The 22,477-nt window shown below is 36.7% G+C and overlaps 1 protein-coding gene across 1 annotated transcript in view; it reads left to right on the plus strand.

Annotated features, from left to right (window-relative positions):
- The window catches only part of LOC126469719 (uncharacterized), a 96,112-nt gene extending 74,806 nt beyond the window's left edge, over positions 1-21,306 (plus strand). The window contains exons 7-8 of the mRNA XM_050096908.1: positions 5,356-5,630; positions 20,895-21,306. The gene's annotated coding sequence lies outside the window, so the exon portion shown is untranslated. The remainder of the gene's footprint in view (positions 1-5,355; positions 5,631-20,894) is intronic.
- Positions 21,307-22,477: the final 1,171 nt, after the last annotated feature.

The following is a 22,477-nucleotide window of genomic DNA, read 5'->3' on the forward strand; positions in this document are numbered from 1 at the left end:
ACAATTTATGGAATTAACTGCTTCCAGATGCTGACCTGCTATATTGTAGCTAAATGATAAGGGATCTCTTTTTCTATGTATTTGCAGCACATTACACTTGTCTACATTGAGATTCAATTGCCATTCCCTGCACCATGCATCAATTCACTCCAGATCCTCCTGCATTTCAGTACTATTTTCCATTGTTAAAACCTCTTGATATACCACAGCATCATCCGCAAAAAGCCTCAGTGAACTTCCGATGTCGTCCACAAGGTCATTGTAAAGGTGAATAGCAATGGTCCTATGACACTCTCCTGTAGCACACCTGAAATCACTCTTACTTTGGAAGACTTCTCTCCATTGAGAATGACATGCTGCATTCTGTTATCTAGGAACTCTTCAATCCAATCACACAATTGGTCTGATAGTCCATATGCTCTTACTTTGTTCATTAAATGACTGTGGGAACTGTATCGAATGCCTTGCAGAAGTCAAGAAAGACGGCATCTACCTGGGAACCCATGTCTATGGCCCTCTGAGTCTCGTGGATGAATACCACGAGCTGGGTTTCACACAATCGTCTTTTTCAAAACCCATGCTGATTCCTGCAGAGTAGATTTCTAGTTTCCAGAAAAGTCATTATACTCAAACATAATACATGTTCCAAAATTCTACAACTGATCTACGTTAGAGATATAGGTCTATAGTTCTGCACATCTGTTTGACGTCCCTTCTTGAAAACGGGGATGACCTGTGCCCTTTTCCAATCCTTTGGAACGCTACGCTCTTCTAGAGACCTACAGTACGCCGCTGCAAGAAGGGGGGCAAGTTTCTTCATGTATTCTGTGTAAAATCAAACTGGTATCCCATCAGGTCCATCTGCCTTTCCTCTTTTGAGCGATTTTAATTGTTTCTCTATCCCTCTGTCGTTTATTTCGATATCTACCATTTTGTCATCTGTGCGACAATCTAGAGAAGGAACTACAGTGCAGTCTTCCTCTGTAAAGCAGGTTTGGAAAAAGACATTTAGTATTTTAGGCTTTAGTCTGTCATCCTCTGTTTCAGTAACATTTTGGTCACAGAGTGTCTGGACATTTTGTTTTGATCCACCTACCGCTTTGCCATAAGACCAAAATTTCTTAGGATTTTTCTGCCAAGTCAGTACATAGATTGGTTGGTTGGTTTGGGGAAGGAGACCAGACAGCATGGTCATCGGTCTCATTGGATTAGGGAAGGAAGTCGTCCGTGCCCTTTCAGAGGAACCATCCCGGCATTTGCCTGGAGTGATTTAGGGAAATCACGGAAAACCTAAATCAGGATGGCCGGACGCGGGATTGAACTGTCGTCCTCCCGAATGCGAGTCCAGTGTCTAACCATCAGTACATAGAACTTTACTTTCAAATTCATTGAATGCATCTTGCATGGCCCTCCTCACATTACATTTCACTTTGCATAATTTTTGTTTGTCTGCAAGGCGTTGGCTATGTTTATGTTTGCTGTGAAGTTCCCTTTGCTTGCGCAGTAGTTTTCTAATGCAGTTGTTATACCACGGTGGCTCTTTTCCATCTCTTACGATCTTGCCATGTGCTCTAGGATAGTGAGAAAAAAATTTTCACAGTGTTGTGGAACAGTCAAATGGACAGAGAGAGAGAGAGAGAGAGATGGATAAAACCATTCTTTCCAGGGGCCAGATCAGAGCCTCTCACTCATTGGAATGAAGTAGCTCATTTTCTCAACTTTCACTGATTACAATAAAAGGAAGGCATCTTGCCTTTTCTGTTCATGGTCACCATACCAGAATTTTTTCTATTTTATCCTGTTTTGAAAGAACATGGAAAGGGGATTAATAATTTTCCATCATTTTCCTTCTAGCTTTAAGTTAGCAAAATGTCCCACATTTTACCTACAGTATCACAACAATATTCTGAATATTTTTGTCAAGGAGGAATTTATAAAAAGAAATCTCTTTCTTGTTACTTTTTCACAATTTAATTGAAAACAAAATATAATATGAAACTACAATATAATAAAAATTAATTTTATACCTCCTGAAATTATATACAGTTGTTTAAGCATGTGTTTCTGAGTGTCCTGCAGAGTGGTTGTTTCTATTTTATGCATAAAATGGAATCAACAACTCATCATAACATTGGAAGAACATCATTACTGAATTACACCAAGAAAACCTGAGATGCCACATCTACAGTTGTTGTTTACAATCATCTTTGCAATATATGTATCTGAGATGAACAATCTGTTCATTGTTATGATTTTAAATTTGACCAGTTTTTCCTCAAAGTGAGTTATTTTATTATGTCAGCGGATATCTGTCCTCCTTTTGAAAATATGTGCTCACATGGCACCAAAGTATTTGGTATACAGAACCTTGCTCAAACCAATTGATGAGTTATTGGGTACAGGAGGTATCTGGATTCCCACATGTCTAAGAGATCACTACTTGTAGGAAAATTTCGGATGAATATGTAGTTCAACAATTGCTGCAGGTCCTTACTGGTAGATGACTGGTTGTACCAGTAAATTCCATCCAAACAGAAAAATTCCAAACTGTTAAAGTAGTAATTGGTTGGTGATTGTTCTTTTTTTAATTTTATTGTATTTCAGCAATTTGCTTAATGCAAATAGACTCTTCTTGAAAAATATAACTGCTTTTCTGACCTCATCAATTGTTTTCTGTATTGGCTTTTGTACTGGGTGTTACACAAAGTGTGAGATATGTGGAAGGTTCAAAACTATGACAACTGATTTCATGTTTGAAACATTGTACACTAGTAAGATAGATATGATATTATATTAGGTGACAACAGCCTTTAACTAATTTGAAATATTTTCTGCAATGTGTCTTTCTCCAGACTGGAAGCACTCAAGAAAGTACAACTTTGAACCTTCTCATCTACAAAATGTGCTGGGAGTGCATAAAAACTAGTATTATTTATAGTTGTCCACCTCTACGGCTGTCGAATTATTTTCTATTTTATCAAATAACTGGGAATAAGAGAATTTGATAACATTTTTCAAATTTTTAAGCTATATCAAATGCCATAATTTAATTTAACATGGTTGGCTTTATAACATTGACAAATTTGCTTACCAGTTGTTGGAAACAAAAATTGATTGGAGATGATGGTGTTACGAAAGAAAATAAATTGACATCTAGTTGTGACCCAAATGACAATGGCACAGATACAGATTAATACTCACTTTGAGTTCTCGGAAGGAGAACTTCACGTGAAGGGGAAGCAGATATATGTGAGAATGGTTGGTGAGAAACAATTTCTTGGATATCTGTAAATTATCATCAATTGACTGTGATTTTGATCAGTTTCCTGACCAATACTTTTTCAGAATTACTGTTTGATGCTTAGACTTTAAAAGTCTCTTCATGTTTAACGTGGAGCCAGAAGCTGGGAGTAATGGCATTTTTCTTTATTTGTTCAGTTCAGTAAAATGATACCATATATAACTCAAAGTTCTCCTAAATGAAGACAATGTGACTGGCTCACATCCTGCAGCACTGAAATCTATGTTGTATGGAAAAACTCAAATACTGACTATTAAGATGCAGTTTGAAATAGTAAAAAATTAAAATGAGAACAAATATACATGTAGTGTCTTCTGTAATCTACAGATGCACTAATATATTAATTTAATAACACATACCATTCTTATTGTACTGAAAAGTATCCATAACAAGCCAAACTCAGATGAAGAATAGTGTCAAGAAGAAATTAGGTTGAACTGCAAACTGACTCAGTGAATGAGCAAAGAGTTCTACAAGCTAAATCAGTGAATGAGCCAAGAACACAATGAGTGGGGTGCTTCTTGGATAAGGAGTGGTATACAAGCAGAGAGGGGCTGACAGGGGCTAGCTCACTCCCTCACCCCATTGGTGCAGAGTCAAGACCAGTTGAGGCATGGTGAATGGAGATCACTAATTCTTGCAAGTCAGTTCCTTGTTGCTTGCTCAGAGCAAAGCGGGCTTCACAGTGCTTCTTGCAAGATGTTCATCAGATCAAGAGCAGAAATAAAAGAAATATAAATAAACAAATAAAAAGAAATAAAATTTTTCTGTGTTAACATAACATCTAAAGAACCGATTTTTCTTCAGTTTCTATTCCTTTCATGGTTGATACAAGCTGCTCACAACAATATGGTATGCAACCAGATAAAGATACATCATCTGGAAACTGAATTGTGTGATTTTGGATGTCTATTTCACTCTCACACTTTCAGATTCATGATCAAAGGTTTTCCTGAGCTTTTGAGTTTATTGCAAGGAATCAGTTTCAACATAAAGTGGTAACTGCTAACACTATATTCCTTTCAGTCAAGGAGACAATTTGAGACCAATCAGATTGCTTAAGTGCTATCATCAGCAGAGTATTTAATCTAGGGTCATGAGTCTAAACTAAACTGGTGACTACTAAAAACTATTTCACAACTGTTGAATGCAACAGCTCTTCTTTAAATGTCAGTGTCAGAGTTTATGTTCATGTACCTGAATCGCATGTACTTCAAATCTTCTGGGTTATGAGAGTGATGGCTAAGTGCAATTATTTTTCCTTCTCCCCCCCCCCCCCCCCCACAGCAGGGAGGAAACTTACCTTTCATGGCATGCCCACTATACTGTAACTCACTATGAATCACAAACTATTCAACATGTGTGTTTCCTTACATAGATTTGTCATTTTGTAGTGATTTTGCTATTAGATATCAGTGTGTCATTCACAGGTTGACTTCACAGTTAAATGTAGTTGTTTAATTTAAATGAAGTATATGTATGTTTACTAACTAAGAAGCCAAACTGTTTACTTAATTAAAACTTATATTGATAGCTACAAGGAATATTTTGCTGCCAAAGCTTCTGAAACCAATTTTAATCAATTAAAAATGTATGAAGCATAAGTAAAACAGTTATAGCTACTTTTTGTTCAAGAGACAGCACTCTAAACAAAATTATGAAGTGAAAATGCAGATTAATACAAGTTTAGGGCTACATTATTTGCCTCCAGTTGAATACCAAATTCTTTCACTATTCATCAACATTAGTATTACAAGAAGCATATTGTTACATTCTTCATTTCAGTTGGGCATATAGGTTCATTACAGTGTTTCTTCCCCACAAAACTATTGGAATTATATTAAATAATGAAGTTAGACAGAATGAGATATCAGATATTTCATTTTCCAGTATCCTAACTACCAAATAAAATGAGTTTACATTACTGGTGAGGAGATCATGTAAACCATGAAGAAATATTTAATAATGCTCATAGAAAATGATTGTTCTAATTAACAAATGTTATTTTCATGATAGATATTTCACAAATCTTTTTTTTTCTGTTTGTTTTTCAGGCATAGGAAGCTAGTTAATATAGATGCTGAGATAGATACCATATATTAGAAGAAATTAAAGTTTATCTAAAGAAGGGATGTTGATATACATTACTTTGAAGGACATGCTGGCAAAATAAATATATAAATCGCTGCCTGCTTCTTGCATTGCTATATTCAGCACTTGGTGAATTTGTATTGCCACTCAACAGTATAAGCTACAACTCTACTCTAGCTGAAGTCTGGAAAAACGGATAGAACCTGACTGACACACAACAATTCTGAAATTGTCAAGGGTAAGCAAACATAATAATACTTCTGCATGGAATTTTCCTCAATTTAATTCTAGACTAACAGTGTAGCATGATACATTCAAGAAGGGTTGTCGAGCAGATGCGCAAAAATATAGACCTATATCTCTGGCGTCGACCTGTTGTAGAATTTTAGAACATGTTTTTTGCTCGAGTATCATGTCGTTTTTGGAAACCCAGAATCTACTATGTAGGAATCAACATGGATTCCGGAAACAGCGATCGTGTGAGACCCAACTCGCTTTATTTGTTCATGAGACCCAGAAAATATTAGATACAGGCTCCCAGATAGATGCTATTTTTCTTGACTTCCGGAAGGCGTTCGATACAGTTCCGCACTGTCGCCTGATAAACAAAGTAAGAGCCTACGGAATATCAGACCAGCTGTGTGGCTGGATTGAAGAGTTTTTAGCAAACAGAACACAGCATGTTGTTGTCAATGGAGAGACGTCTACAGACGTTAAAGTAACCTCTGGCGTGCCACAGGGGAGTGTTATGGGACCATTGCTTTTCACAATATATATAAATGACCTAGTAGATAGTGTTGGAAGTCCCATGCAGCTTTTCGCAGATGATGCTGTAGTATACAGAGAAGTTGCAGCTTTAGAAAATTGTAGCGAAATGCAGGAAGATCTGCAGCGGATAGGCACTTGGTGCAGGGAGTGGCAACTGACCCTTAACATAGACAAACGTAATGTATTGCGAATACATAGAAAGACGGATCCTTTATTGTGTGAGTATATGATAGCGGAACAAACACTGGTAGCAGTAACTTCTGTAAAATATCTGGGAGTATGCGTGCGGAACGATTTGAAGTGGAATGATCATATAAAATTAATTGTTGGTAAGGCGGGTACCAGGTTGAGATTCATTGGGAGAGTCCTTAGAAAATGTAGTCCATCATCAAAGGAGGTGGCTTACAAAACACTCGTTCGACCTATACTTGAGTATTGCTCATCAGTGTGGGATCCGTACCAGATCGGGTTGACGGAGGAGATAGAGAAGATCCAAAGAAGAGTGGCGCGTTTCGTCACAGGGTTATTTGGTAACCGTGATAGCGTTACGGAGATGTTTAACAAACTCAATTGGCAGACTCTACAAGAGAGGCGCTCTGCATCGCGGTGTAGCTTGCTCACCAGGTTTCGAGAGGGTGCGTTTCTGGATGAGGTATCGAATATATTGCTTCCCCCTACTTATACCTCCCGAGGAGATCACGAATGTAAAATTAGAGAGATTCGAGCGCCCACGGAGGCTTTCAGACAGTCGTTCTTCCCGCGAACCATACACAACTGGAACAGGAAAGGGAGGTAATGACAGTGGCACGTAAAGTGCCCTCCGCCACACACCGTTGGGTGGCTTGCAGAGAATAAATGTAGATGAATGTAGATGTAGATGTACATAAATTATATTACTGACTAAGAACACAAAAGTTCTTTGATTCATTTACAGCAAGAGGATGCTACACTCAATACAGTAATTGAGCACAACCCTATGGGCAACCATTGTTCTTCGTCCCCATGATGGCAGCCGCCATATTTAGAACACACTTTGGCTGCTATTAAAGCATTTCATTTTCAGGGTGTCCTTTTTGTTTGAAAGTAATACTGTAAAGGAAAAATTGTGTCCATACTCCACAAAATACACTTTATGCAATGGTCTTTGCCTTGTGTACAGGAACATTATTATGCCAATATAGAAAACATGTTTCCAAATCGCTACCACAGTATCATAAATGTCTGTCTTCATTTTGCTATTTAGCAGAACTCATGGTCTGAGTGCAACCAAAAGGATTACTTCACATCTGTGAAATGTCACTGCTACCTCAAAACACTCACGTAAATACCATTCTCCAAGTATCTACTGTATCCACACACACATACGGGAAAAATATATCTAGAAACAAAGATGATGTAACTTACCAAACGCAAGTGCTGACATGTTGATAGACACACAAACATACACACAAAATTCAAGTTTTTGCAACCAATGGTTGCTTCATCAGGAAAGAGGGAAGGAGAGGGAAAGACGAAAGGATGTGGGTTTTAAGGGAGAGGGTAAGGAGTCATTCCAATCCCGGGAGCAGAAAGACTTACCTTAGGGGGAAAAAAGGACGAGTATACCCTTGCACACACACACATATCCATCCGCACGTACACAGACACAAGCAGACATTATCTCATCATTTCATAAAACCATTTTTTACTGCCCCCAACACTGATACTGTTTCCTGCACTCTAAGCTTCAACACACATACATCCTTCCTACCAGTGGTTCAGGATAGCAGTAAAACCTTGAAAACTTTTCAATATAAGATACTGTCAGTAGCGTCCAAAAAAATCTGAAGAATACCAGAACAGTGACTGTATCTAGTGTGTTCCTGATGTTTACCCTTCTCAGTACCTTCATTAACAAGGGACCTGGTCAAATATTAATCACAAAAAATCTCTCTTACCGAATGGATGAACTTCTAGGTCCCCTATAAACATGAACTGTTCACCACTGAGGGCTTTTTTTTTCTTTTCTAATCTGACAGAAAATTTGCATGATTGTAAATTCTTCATGTGTTTTGACTTATCGTAAGTATTGCCTCGTATCACGCAGAGAATATTCAGTGAGATATGAAGGTATTTGTCGATACCATATATACACATCACGTACTGTCCTGTTATTAACATCATTGCACATAATAGATTCTATCAACAGACTTCAGCTAATCTTTCATGAAACTTCCTGCTGTCCCTGCTCCCCATACCCATTCATTCATTCATCCTGTTCTGTAGCTCTCATCAGGAAGGAGAACCTTGAGAAATGTGGTTCAGGTTATACATTAATGAAAACAAGGAAATCATAAAGCCTTAATAAATATACATCTACATCTAGACACACACTCAGGTGGAACCCACACAGTGCATGGCAAAGGATTCTTTGTACCACTACTAGTCATTTCATTTCCTGTTGCACTTGCATATGGAGTAAGGGAAGACCTGCTGTCTATACACCTCTGTATGAGCCCTTAGTTATCTTATCTTGTCTCCATGGTCCTTACACAAAATATACACTGGTGGCAGTAAAATCATTCGAATGTCAGCTGCAAAGGGTGGTTCTCTAACTTTTCTCAGAAGTGTTTCACAAAAAGAATGTCATTATCTCCCTTGGGAATCCTATTTAAGTTCATGAGGTGTCTCCATAATACTCACATGTTGATTACACATACCAGTAACAAATTCAGCAGCATGCCTCTGAATTGCTTTGATGTCTTTCTTTAATCTGACCTGGTGGGGATCCCAAACACTCAAACAATTTGTAAGATTGTGTCACACTAGTGTTCTATACACAGTCTCCTTTATAAGTGAGCTGCACTTTCCTAGAACACTCCCAATAAAGTGAAGTCTAACATGTGTCTTCTCTAATACCAATCTTATGTGCTCATTCCATTTCATGTAACTTTGCAACATTGATCTTAGATATTTAATCAACATGACTATATTAAGTAGCACTCCACTAACATTGAATTCAAACATTACTGGGTTGATTTTCCTTCTCACCTGCATTAACTTACATTTTTCCACACTTAGAGAAAGCTGCCATTCATTAAACCAAACTGAAATTCTAAGTCAACCTGTATTCTCCTACAGTCACTCAATGACGACACTTTTCTGTACACTACAGCATCATCAGCAAACAGCTGCAGACTGCTGCTCACCCTATCATTCAGATCATTTATATAAAGAGTTGACCTTCAATTTTTTTGTGTGTATGTGTTTGTAGGGCTTTAATACCTGAATTTGAGCGTGTGTTGCGATAGTATTACTATTACTTTATTGAAATTTCAGAGTCTCAAACACTGTGTTGCAACCTCCAAGTAACTATACAGAATACTTCTTCACAAAGTACTCTTCCATTCATTTTGAACTGGGCAGCATAACCATGACGCTAGCTAGGTTTATAGTGCAAGATGGCTTATTTTTAACATGTGATCTATGGGTATCCTAATACGATGCATTATTGCATTTTAGGACACACTATACCATATCATGATAGCTCCAGCTTGACACCAAATTGCTGGATTCAGACTCAAATTTTTATTAAGTGATTCGACATTTTTGTGAACTTTGTGAAGCCATTTGGCAATGATTCTATTCTGCTAACTCTTTATGGGCATCATATCACATTTTTGTGACAGACAAAGCAAGAGAAATACATGTCCATATAATTTTCTTATCACTTCATTCCATGCACAAAATGCAGCCTCTTGTGTGGAGTTGATGGGATCATTTGAAACACATTATCTCCAAGAAATAGAATCCTGGTGGGCAAATAGCTCAGGTCAAGTAGTAACCTCATTTTTGATTGGGAAGTTATTTGGAGAGACCTACTTGAGACCAGTAACAACAGAAAATGCTATAAACAGCCTATTGAAAACAGGACTCTTCCCATGTAACAGACATGTTATATAACAGGAGTCTGACATACAAAATGTAAACAACAGAGTAAATGTGAGTTCAAATGGTATCTGGTGCACTCTCAAAATCAGCAAGCCATAACAAGAGCCACCACCTCTAGTAAAATCAGCACCCTCTGAGTCTGTTAGGAAGCTAACATTACCTCTACATTGACAACATTTGAAACAGTTGAAGGAGAAGAAAGGTGCAGCAGAATCGAAACATACAGGAGCGAAAGTTTTCTCTTTGAAAATGAAACATAGAGAAACACAGGAAACACTTGCAGTGTGATACAGATTTAGTTCAGTAGGGTGATTCAGATGTGCAGTCTGAAAAAGAAAACCCTGAATCCATATTCTGCAATGGTCATTTTTCTGAAGACTAATGTAGGGAAATGGGCACAGTGCACAGAATGCTATCCTTGGGTTCCTGAAGAATGTTAAGTTGGAAAACAGCTTTTGGATGCTACCTCTCATGGCCTGCATATGCTGAGGCATCCTGGTAGTAAATAACTGTCATATACCCATCTGTGATGCAGTGTGTTATCATGTTTTACATATCCCAACTATATTCCTATTACACTTATAACACATCAACAAACAATAGAAGATAAAAAAATATGCTAATGAGTGTATTCAAAGCATAATTACTTCATTGAAATTTCAGAGTCTCAAACACTGTGTTGCAATCACCATGTAACTACACAGATTTGTTCTTATTTGTTTATCCAAGACAGAAGCATCTGAGCATTTTGAATAAATAAAAGAAAGTGTTATAATGTGTGTACACACACACACACACACACACACACACACACACACACACACACACACACTAATTACACATAACCACAGAAAATCAAAATGTTCTATAAGTAAAATCATTACAATAAAAAGGGAAAAAGTGTGTTTCATGTGATGCTGTTGCCACATCCAGTGCATACTGCATTACCTCTGATGTTAGCTGTATACAACCAAAGGTATCAAGCTTACCAGAACATGAAAACAGTTTTGTTTTTCGACTGCACATGTAACTGTAATGCAGCTGATGATGGCAGCATGCTGCTGAAATGCACCGTGCTAACAAATATTATTATCAAGTGACTGTAGCAGCAAAAATTAAATCTCTATCTAGCTATTCCATTGTATGAAATGCATGTTTTATGTGTATTTTCCACGAGAGTAGCAATATATTCTTTTTATGTTATTTCAGTGTTTGCTACTAATTTGCAAGCATGGCTCTTTTCCAGTAGTACCTGTATAAAGTCAAGAGATATATGTTGTGTGGGCATTGCCTATTTGCAGTTATGGGTCTTTAATGTTATTTATGAATGGTGATATTGTTTAGCTTTGTCATATTTATGAAAAAAGTGTGAAGTTGTCATACTGTCAATATATTTTTATGTCAGAGATATAGTCTCTGACTAGGCTTACATTACACAAACCAGAAACATCATCAGGAAAAAAACTAATAAAAATTTGGCACACTCAGGTAACTAGAAATATATGACCTGATCAGTCTCATAGAAACAGTGATATACCCATACCTAGGGAATATTTCTCTAAAAGTAAGTTACACATTTGTTAACAGACTACTATTTTTGTACAGAAAATAAACTACAAATAAACAATAAACCTAATACACAGAATAGACAAAACTCAAAAACTATGACTAGTTAGGAATGTACACAATTAAATGCAGTGACTGTAGGACAAATATTTAGCACAAGATACAAGCAACATACAAACAACCACTCTGCAATTTAATATAATAATCTTAGAGAAAATTATGCTCAACAATAGACTTGAGGAATAATCTTTCAGTTCTTTATAGAGTGAGAAAAGGGGACCTATATGGATATTATGTTTGGGAGAGATATTTGCACACATTAGACAGAAAATCTAGGTAAATTTTAAATTAACAAACCGAACTTCAGAATAAAAAAATATATGTATAATATCGACGAAATTCTTTTCAGTACACGGGTAATTTAGAACAAAGTCTTACATAAAAATTGACTTTCATAAAAGATAATAAAATTTAATCACAGGCTTTATCTCTGACACAAAAATAGATAAATAGTGTGGCAGTTGCACAGTTACATCATAAACATGTCACAGAAAAATAATTTCATAGTCCATAAATAACATTAAATATTTCATTTGTGAAAATGAACAGCATCCACTGAACTGATAATTTTATATTTACATATATGGCGAGACAGTATTGTAGACCAGTTCTTACCATCAGAATGCAAAATGTGTAGTGTTTTTGACAGACAAACATAAGTGACAATATTTTCCTAGATTTCAGAACTATTTCATTCCTCAGGCAGGAAACAGGGATAGAAAGCAGGTCACTCAGAGCCCTGGTTGAGAGGCACCAAACCCCTTATCCTCACTGTAGATGGATGACTCTCATACTGGAGTCTGTGTCACCTGCTTTCTATCCCACTCTCCTCCCTGAGGAAGGAATTAATAGCTCTGAAAGCTAGTAAATGTAATCACTTTCATTTTTATGTGTGTCTGTTGGCAGTACTACACATTTTACCTCCTGAAGGTGAGCACTGGCCCACAAGTCCTTTCCGTAATTTATTAGTTTTCTCAGTTGCTTTCCTTTGACACTGCTTATATATGCACTGATGAGCTGAAACATTATTCCCACTGCCCACCGTGAGATGTCAGGCATGTGACATGGTAAGGAAGGTGTATAAGTGCAGCAAGACACTCAGGGAATTGTTCCAGTGATGATACGGACTGCAAATGGGGAAATCCACGGACATAAGCAGCTCTGAGAAATGGCAGACTGTCATGGCTAAGTGCCTGAAAATGATAACCTCACAAATAGTGAAGCTCGTTGGCTGCTTGTGAACTACTGTTGTTATGATTGATATGAACTGGTTGAAGAATAGTGAAACATCGAGTAGCTGATGAGGTGTCAGACATCAGTACCCCTGTTGCAGAACTTGGAGGTCGAAGGCTCTCTCACTCTGTAAAGCTGGATAGGTGACAGTCTGTGGCAGTTTTGATCACAGAGTACAATGCCTGTGAGGTACGAGCATTTTGGAGCACACAATTTGTCACGATCTCATTGAACGTGGGGCTCCGTGGCAGATGATACCTACCAGTTTCTGTACTGACCTGATGACATCGTCATGGGCATGAGATCATCAATATTGGGCTCTTGATTAATGCAAATGTTTTGCCTGGTCAGATGAATCATATTTTTCGAAGTCAATAGTAATGTCTGACTACATTGTTGTGCAGATGAAGTGCTGCCTCAAATGTGCACTGAGTGACAGAACCAGGCTGGTTAGGGCAGTGTTATGTTATGTGGAACATTCACCTGGATGTCCATGGAACGTGGGATACTAATTCAAGATACTGTGATGGCTGTGGACTATGTAAAAATTATCATGGACAATCTGCATCTCCTCATGCTCAATGTCTTTCCATAGCTTTTGCTATGATGACTGTCCACAACCCAAGGCCAGAATCATGGGACAATGGTTTGAAGAGCATGACAATGAACTGATGTTTATGTCTTGGCCACCAAATTTCCTGATCTGAACCTGATGGAACGCATTTGGGACACTATCAGGTGCCATAATTTACTGGAATTATGTGGCCTCTGCCTAGATCTTTGGTGTTGTATACCTATGAAAATCTACCAAAAACTTGTAGAATACATGTCGTGCAAAATTTCTGTTGTATTGCATTCAAAAGGTGAACCAAAATGCTACTAAGTAGATGGTCATAATGTTTTGGGTTGTCAGTGTATGTGTATTTATATTTTATATCTACCTGTATGTGGTACCACTTGAAAATGAGCCATGTTCAAAATCAGTAATGGAAGATTAAAATAGTAAAAAAAAACCTGGGCAATATACACATAGTATCAAACATGCATTCCACACATATTATTGAAGTTGTGGAATGGTACAAACAAACAAAAAAAAGCTGTTTCAATTTATGTTTCCCTAAACCACTTATGAAAGTAATGCAATTGTTCCTTAATTAGTCATACAACTAATTCCGACTGCAAAACTTTATCCAGTTAAGCAAGTAATCCATTTCTAATGACAAAAGTTACAATGGGAATGTAAAATTTAGCTTGCTGTCTCTTTTTCCCTGTTGGTGCAGTTGTCTACTTTGGAATTAACGCTATATCTATCTGTTTTTATTAAACTCTGTTTTTCTTTTTATTTGCATTGTAATACACATGTGACTATTGAAATTAACTGTACTTTTACTTTAATTCTTTATTCACTGCTTAAATTTCAAGTAGTTAACCAGACTACACTGTTTGTCTCCCTCATCTCACCTTTCTTCTATAAGTGATCTCTGTAGACTGTTTCTGATGATGAGTCCCTTCTAATCCTAGTAGAATATCATTTAGACTTGTTCAAAAACTTAAGGAAGTGCATGCAGGTGACGTTTTCATCAACAATTAACATTATGGCAGGTGAACACCTCATTTTTTCAAGGCACTACAGAAACAAGATAATTTTATATAAGGAATTTAATTTCTTTGTACAGAGTGCTTCCTTCCATTGGTGCCTTGAAGTTGACAGTGTGCTTTGAGGCACAAGGCAAGGGAATACTGTGCAAGGAATTATAAATTTCTTATACAGCACACACTTGTCGCATTTGTACAGTACAAATGATGGGTGTTCACCTGTCACAATATCAGCAGTTGCTGAAAACATCACTTGGCTGCACTTGTTTGAACATTTTAGACACAATAAGAAACTCAAATTTCACACTTACACTCATCTGCACCATATCCAGACTGCTTCTTTTCCACTGTTTACTTGATAGTTCTCAAAGAAGCTATTCGTGGTTATTATATATTGTGATTCAGCAATTGAATGTATCTTCATTTGTATCAGAGCCTTTGATTCTTTCTGGTAGTCATGGCTTTTCTATTTTCTGCTTTTATAATGCTAAGTGTTACAGTAAGTGTACAGGGTGATTCAAAAAGAATACCACAACTTTAAAAATGTGTATTTAATGAAAGAAACATAATATAACCTTCTGTTATACATCATTACAAAGAGTATTTAAAAAGGTTTTTTTCACTCAAAAACAAGTTCAGAGATGTTCAATATGGCCCCCTCCAGACACACGAGCAATATCAACCCGATACTCCAACTCGTTTCACACTCTCTGTAGCATATCAGTTTGGATAGCTGCTGTTATTTCTCGTTTCAAATCATCAATGGTGATGGTGGCATAAGAAAAAATTGCAGGGGGTAAGATCAGGGCTTCTTGGAGGCCAGTGATGAAGTGCTCTGTCACGGGGTGCCTGGCGGCCGATCCATCGCCTCGGGTAGTTGACGTTCAGGTAGTTACGGACAGATAAGTGCCAATGTGGTGGCGCTCCATCCTGCTGAAATATGAATTGTTGTGCTTCTTGTTCGAGCTGAGGGAACGGCCAATTCTCTAACATCTCCAGATACTGTAGTCCAGTTACAGTAGCGCCTTCGAAGAAAAAGGGACCAAAAACTTTATTGGCTGAAATGGCGAACAAATGTACAACTAAATGAAACTTTATAGCTCCCTTAATTCGCTGACAGATAGTGCTTAGCTCTGCTTTTTGTCGTTGTAGAGTTTTAAATTCCTAAAGTTGTGGTATTCTTTTTGAATCACCCTGTATTTTGTGATGTATAACCATTTAAGGATTATCCATAGTAAATGTACTTTCTTTTTAAAGAACTTGAGTGGCTGTGGGGTCTCATTCCACACACATTGGCAGAGAGGCAGTTGCCTGAAGATTTAAAAGAATTCCTGCAATGGTGCATTGATGAAACAAAAATATCAAACAAATGTATATTCCTGGTCAGCTACGTCAGCACTAGAACCAATACAATACACATTATATTTGGCAGAGCAAGTAGTCTTCACGAAGTGGCTACAGTGATCAACAGAAACCTTACAAGGTGGTTTCTGGATGACTGGTGTAAATACACTAGCATTGTTACCACAGATTTTTTCCTTGGAAACACTGATTGATATTGCTGCGAAAGCTTGTATCGATAAAGCAAATAATTTGACTCAGGCTCCATTAGAAGAATAAAAATGCTAACACCAGTCAGATTACAGTTTTTCATATCCATCTAATGGTTTTAGAAACAGGTGAAGCTTAAAATGATTATCTGCTTAAGAAATGTCAGGCTTTGTGCAACCTCCAAGTTCGTTGATCAGCAAAGGAAACAGCATCAGTGAAATTTCTGCTACACAACTGACTAATTTTAATATAATTGTTATCTGTATATATAGAAGTTCAAATGGAAAGATAACTACTTTCATTGAAAATCTTGAGAAGGCACCCAACAGTATAAAAGTATTTAGTAAAACAACTATCATGTGTGGGGCCTTCAACAGGAACTCAGAAGAGAGATTAAATGCTGAGCCCAAATCATCCAGCAGTACAAAAGATCAGCTACTAATAAACAAAGGTAAATAATTATACAAAACTGGAAATATGAATACAGGTTTCAGTGATCATTATGCACAATTTATTGATTCCCCAATAGAGACCACTGGCAATACTGAACCAGAAATAACAAGAAAAGGTAGAAATTTTATCAAGCAAAACTTAGGACACCTCAGGCCCTTACTGGAAAAAGAAATGTGGAATGATACATAAGTGTGCGGGCACATGTAAAAAATTAGACATTATTTCAATATTTTTTCTCCTGTTAAAAAACAATGGAATCATTAGTTTCAATTGAAGAACCAAATAGTCTAGTAATTACAGACAAAGCTAAGGCAGCAAGAAGAGGATTCCATCAAGTTTAGTTGCAATGCCTCAAGTTACAACTTCAAAAATCACAGCTAAAACACCATGTCACTACATATCAACTTCCTCTGCACACAACAGGAAAGAACCACAACATTTTTTTTTTTTTTTTTTTTTTTTTTTTTTTTTTTTTTTTTTTTTTTTTTTTTTTTTTTTTTAACGGCAAGTTATCCCAGAGAAATTGTAAGATCATCTTGTAAACTGTTGTTCTGGAAAGAAAACTGCAACAGTGAAGCATGTTAGGAAGCCATCATCAAAATTTATGCTCCATTGTCAAAATGTGTGCAGTGCCTATCAAATAAAGTTAATGAGATCAAAATATTGTTATCAGATGAATTAAAAGAAGTGTCAACACCAATGGTCAATCAACAATGGTTAAGAGAAAATATGTTATCACTTACACGGATAGAGGGCTTTACCCTTTCATCATGTTATTGGAGAGAAAGCGTTTCTGAAGAAGAGAAATTTGTTAACATTGAGTATTGATTTTAAGTGTCAGGAAGTCGTTTCTGAAAGTATTTGTATGGAGCGTAGCCATGTATGGAAGTGGAACATGGACGATAAATAGTTTAGACAAGAAGAGAATAGAAGCTTTTGAAATGTGGTGCTACAGAAGAATGCTGAAGATTAGATGGGTAGATCACATAACTAATGTGGAGGTATTGAATAGGATTGGGGAGAAGAGGAGTTTGTGGCACCACTTGACAAGAAGAAGGGATCGGTTGGTAGGACATGTTCTGAGGCATCAAGGGATCACCAATTTAGTACTGGAGGGCAGTGTGGAGGGTAAAAATCGTAGAGGGAGACCAAGAGATGAATACACTAAGCAGATTCAGAAGGATGTAGGCTGCAGTAGGTACTGGGAGATGAAGAAGCTTGCACATGATAGAGTAGCATGGAGAGCTGCATCAAACCAGTCTCAGGACTGAAGACCACAACAACAACAACCCTTACTCATCGAGGAACATGCATATATGTTGGAAATGACATCACTGTTGCTTAAAATTCATTGATCAGCAAAGGAAAGAACATGACAGCGAAATTTCTGCTACACAACTGACTAATTTAAATATAATTGTTATTTGTATATATAGACCTTTTCATCATGTTTTTGGAGAGAAACCCTTACTCATCGAGGAACATGCATATATGTTGGAAACGACATCACTGTTGCTTAAAATTCATTGATCAGCAAAGGAAAGAGCATGACAGCGAAATTTCTGCTACACAACTGATTAATTTAAATGTAATTTTTATTTGTTATATATAGACCCTTTCATCATGTTTTTGGAGAGAAACCCTTACTCATCGAGGAACATGCATATATGTTGGAAATGGCATCACTGTTGCTTAAAATTCATTGATCAGCAAAGGAAACAGCATCACAGGGAAATTTCTGCTACACAAGTGACTAATTTAAATATAATTGTTATTTGTATATATAGAAGCTCAGATGGGAACATAACTAATTTCGTTGCAAATCTTGAGAAGGCACTTAACAGTACAAAAGTATTTAGTAAAACAACTATCATGTGTGGGGCCTTCAACAGGAACAAAGAAGAGAGATCAAATGCTGATCCCAAATCATCCAGCAGTACAAAAGATCAGGCACTAACAAACACAGGTAAATATTTATACAAAACAGAAAATATGAATACAGGTTTCAGTGATCATTATGCACAATTTATTTATTTCCCAATAGAGACCACTGGCAATACTGAACCAGAAATAACAAGAAAAGGTAGAAATTTTATCAAGCAAAACTTAAGATACCTCAGGCCCTTACTGGGAAAAGAAACGTGGAATGATATATACAACTGTGCGGGCACATTCCTTTTCCTGTTAAAACCAATGGAATCATCAGTTTCAATTGAAGAACCAAATAGTCTAGTAATTACAGACAAAGCTAAGGCAGCAAGAAGAGGATTTCTATCAAGTTTAGTAGCAATGCCTCAAGTTACAACTTCAAAAATCACAGCTGAAACACCATGTCACTACACATCAGCTTCCCCTGCACACAACAGGGAAGAACCACAACTTTTTTACGGCTAGTGATTCTAGAGAAATTGTAAGTTCATCTTGTAAACTCTTGCTCTGGAAAGAAAACTGCAACAGTAAGGAAGCCATCATCAAAATTTATGCTCCTTTGCCAAAATGTGCAGTGCCTATCAAATAAAGTTGGTGGGATGGAAATATTGTTATCAGATGAATTAAAAGAAGTGTCAACAACAATGGTCAATCAACAATGGTTAAGAGAAAATATGTTATCACTTACACGGATAGAGGGCTTTACCCTTTCATCATGTTATTGGACAGAAAGCGTTTCTGAAGAAGAGAAATTTGTTAACATTGAGTATTGAAGCTCGGATGGAAACATAACTACTTTCATTGAAAATCTCGAGAAGGCACCTAACAGTATAGAAGCATTTAGTAAAACAATTATCATGTGTGGTGACTTCAACAAGAACTCAGTAGGTGGATTAAATCCTGAGTCATTATTAAACACTTGCAACATACACACAACCATTGAATCCTCTACCAGAGACACGAAATCATCGAGCAGTAGAAAAGTCAGGTACTAATAAATACAGATACAAAACAGGAACTATGTATACAAGTTCCAGTGATCATTATGAACAATTTATTGAATTTTCAATTGACACCAGTAGAATCACTGAACCAGAAATAACAAGAGAAGGCAGAATTTTTATCAAGCAAAACATATAATACCTCACAACAGGCATTGAAATATCTTGTGATGAAAGGAGGAGACTATGATATTTCAAAAACACAAAATGTTTCTGAAGAATATCTGGTGTATTTCAACAATTATAAGAGAGTTCTTCGATACGACATATATACCAACTCCCGATTTCTTCTCCCAACCAATACTGAAGGAATTACACTAGCAATTAATAAGTTAAGAACTGAATTTTCAGCATGTATAGATGAGATTCCAGATTACACATTAAAAATGCAGGTCACCTCATTGAAGTACCATCAGTCCAACTTTTGAACAGTTCATCCACAACTGGAATCTTTCCTTCCCACTTAAAGATAATGAAACGCACGCCACTGTACAAAATGGGTAAGAAAGAAGATGTGTTGCTTTGCTATCTGTATTTTGGAAAATACTAGAAAAAGTTTTCATAAGAGGTTGTAAGATTTTCTAGAAAAGTGCAACATATTATCCACAGCCCAACATGTTTTCCCAAAAGGCCAATCAACAGAAATAGCAATATTAGAAATTCTGAGTGAAGGGCTGCAAAAACCTGATAGTGTAGAAAACGTAATTGGAATATGCCTTGATCTATCTGAGGCCTTAGACATCATACATTTACCCTATTGTTGCAGAAACTTTATAGCATTGGTATTTGAGGTACACCTAACAACTGGCTTAGATTGTATCTTACTGGTTGCAAACAAGTAGTGGAAACACTATTTCAAGAAGATAATAAATCAATCAGACACTATTCTGATTACAGAGAAGTAAAGTATGATGTACCATAGGGCTCAGTACTGGGTCACATCCTATTTTTGATATATGTAACTGACCCAGCATTAACGAAACAATGTCATAGCACTATCCAGTTTGCAGATGACAGGAATTTTTGTCAGTGGCAAGACAGCAGAAATGTTACAGGTAACACTATCTGAGACATTAACTAGTGTCGTAAACTGGTTCAGCCAAAATTAACTAATAATTAAAGAAAAGTAAAACAGTAGTGTTAAATTTTCATAATGACAAGACAAACTGTGAAGAGGATACAAAAATTCAGATACCAGACACAGATATTGCAAGTGTAACTAATACAATATTTCTGGGGATCTGGTTTCAAGATAACCTTAGATGGGATACTCACATTGATAGCATTTTTAACAGACTAAGTACCATGTGCTATTTTTAATGAGAGTGCTTGAAAACTGTTGTCATAAAGACTGTCTAATGACTGTTTATTATGCTAATATACATTGCATTCTAAAGTATGGGATCACTTTCTAGGGTAACTCACCAATCTGCCCAGAACTCTTCAGAGAATCATGGCTCATTCCATTTGAAACACCAAAATTCAAGAGCAAACTGAAGGAGTGCCTAATACAAAATTCATTCTGTTTAATTGCTAATTTGTAGTGCAAATGTGCAAATATTTAAACAGCTTCTATTGTATAGATGAGTGAGCCTTTTAATCCAAGCATAAATGTAGACTATTCATAATATAAATAGCTGACAGTGTATGCATAAAAATTATGATTTCTGTTGATGTATTACAATGTAACATTAGTTGCTATGATTATTATCATGAAGATATCATATTGTGCTCTACTTTATTGCACATATTGTGATAATACTCCTTGCTATTGGGATCAATGTAAGTCACAATAAATAAATGAATAAATGGCTGGAATAAAAAGCAACAAGCCCTGCAGATCACTATTTAATTCTTCCTCTTCCATGTATTTACATCTTTGAAAGTGCAATTTTTATTAAGTAAAATGCAATAACAAATTCTATCATCTTCCTCAAAAATGAAGATCTGCACCACCAAAACACAAAATAGAAAACTGAATTTCACATGCTCAAAATAAAGACCTGTTTGAGCCAAAAAGGAACATAACACATCATAAAATTATTTACAATAACATTTGCAAAAAAATTAAAGTAATAAATGATCTGACAAAAAATTTAAAGCAGTATTAAAAGAATATATATTAATGCATTGCTTCTATAGCCTCAAAGAGTTCCTTCAAAGCCACAGTCTTAATCGCTTACAAAAATATGGAGTAAATATGACTATCTACTTGCAGCACATAAAGACTGTAATCATTAATATTCATTTATTCATCTTTTCAGTTGTAATTTTTGAGCTACAGTAGTTCAGTAGCAAGACAGAATGAAAGAAATGGACATCATGTAAACATGAAGACATCAAATATCTAATGTAATATATAAACACAGTGTTTACATATTGTTGTTACCTGGACACACAACACAACCAAGTATGTTAGTACACCTTTATTAAACTGTTGCATATAGGCCAATACCGTAACCTTCACTGAACACAATAAGAAAAGGCAGATGTATGTAAGTAATAATAACATAACTGGGCATGGCTAAATAGGAAGTCACCAGTGGTGGGCCCTATCAGAAGTTCACAGTATAACTCTTTCACTGTGCACTCTCATGGATGATGACAGACTGCTAATTTGGGCAGCTTTCAAGTGTGCAAGCATTTCTTCATTCCTCTACCCTTGAGGAGCAGCTTAGATTCATGAGATGTCCATGGCATCTTCCTCCATGAGGCTCTGACTGAGATGATGTGCTGATACTAGTGCATATTGTCAGAAGCACTTTAAACGTGGGCAGCATCGCAGTCCACCTTCTCATGTCAACTGATTTGGTGGATGGGTGATGTTGGCATAAGCTCCATACCCACATCAGGTCCAGGGCCTGGTGGTGGTGGTGACCCCACACCTGGCAGCTGAGGTGGAGGAGATGGCTCCAGAGTAGACAGCAGCTGTAGAAATACTGGTAGCGGTATTGGAGAAGCTGTTCCAGATTTGTCCACTGGTGATGGAGGATCCATT

This window comes from Schistocerca serialis, chromosome 3 (genome assembly GCF_023864345.2).
Source record: "Schistocerca serialis cubense isolate TAMUIC-IGC-003099 chromosome 3, iqSchSeri2.2, whole genome shotgun sequence".
Lineage (NCBI taxonomy): Eukaryota > Metazoa > Arthropoda > Insecta > Orthoptera > Acrididae > Schistocerca > Schistocerca serialis.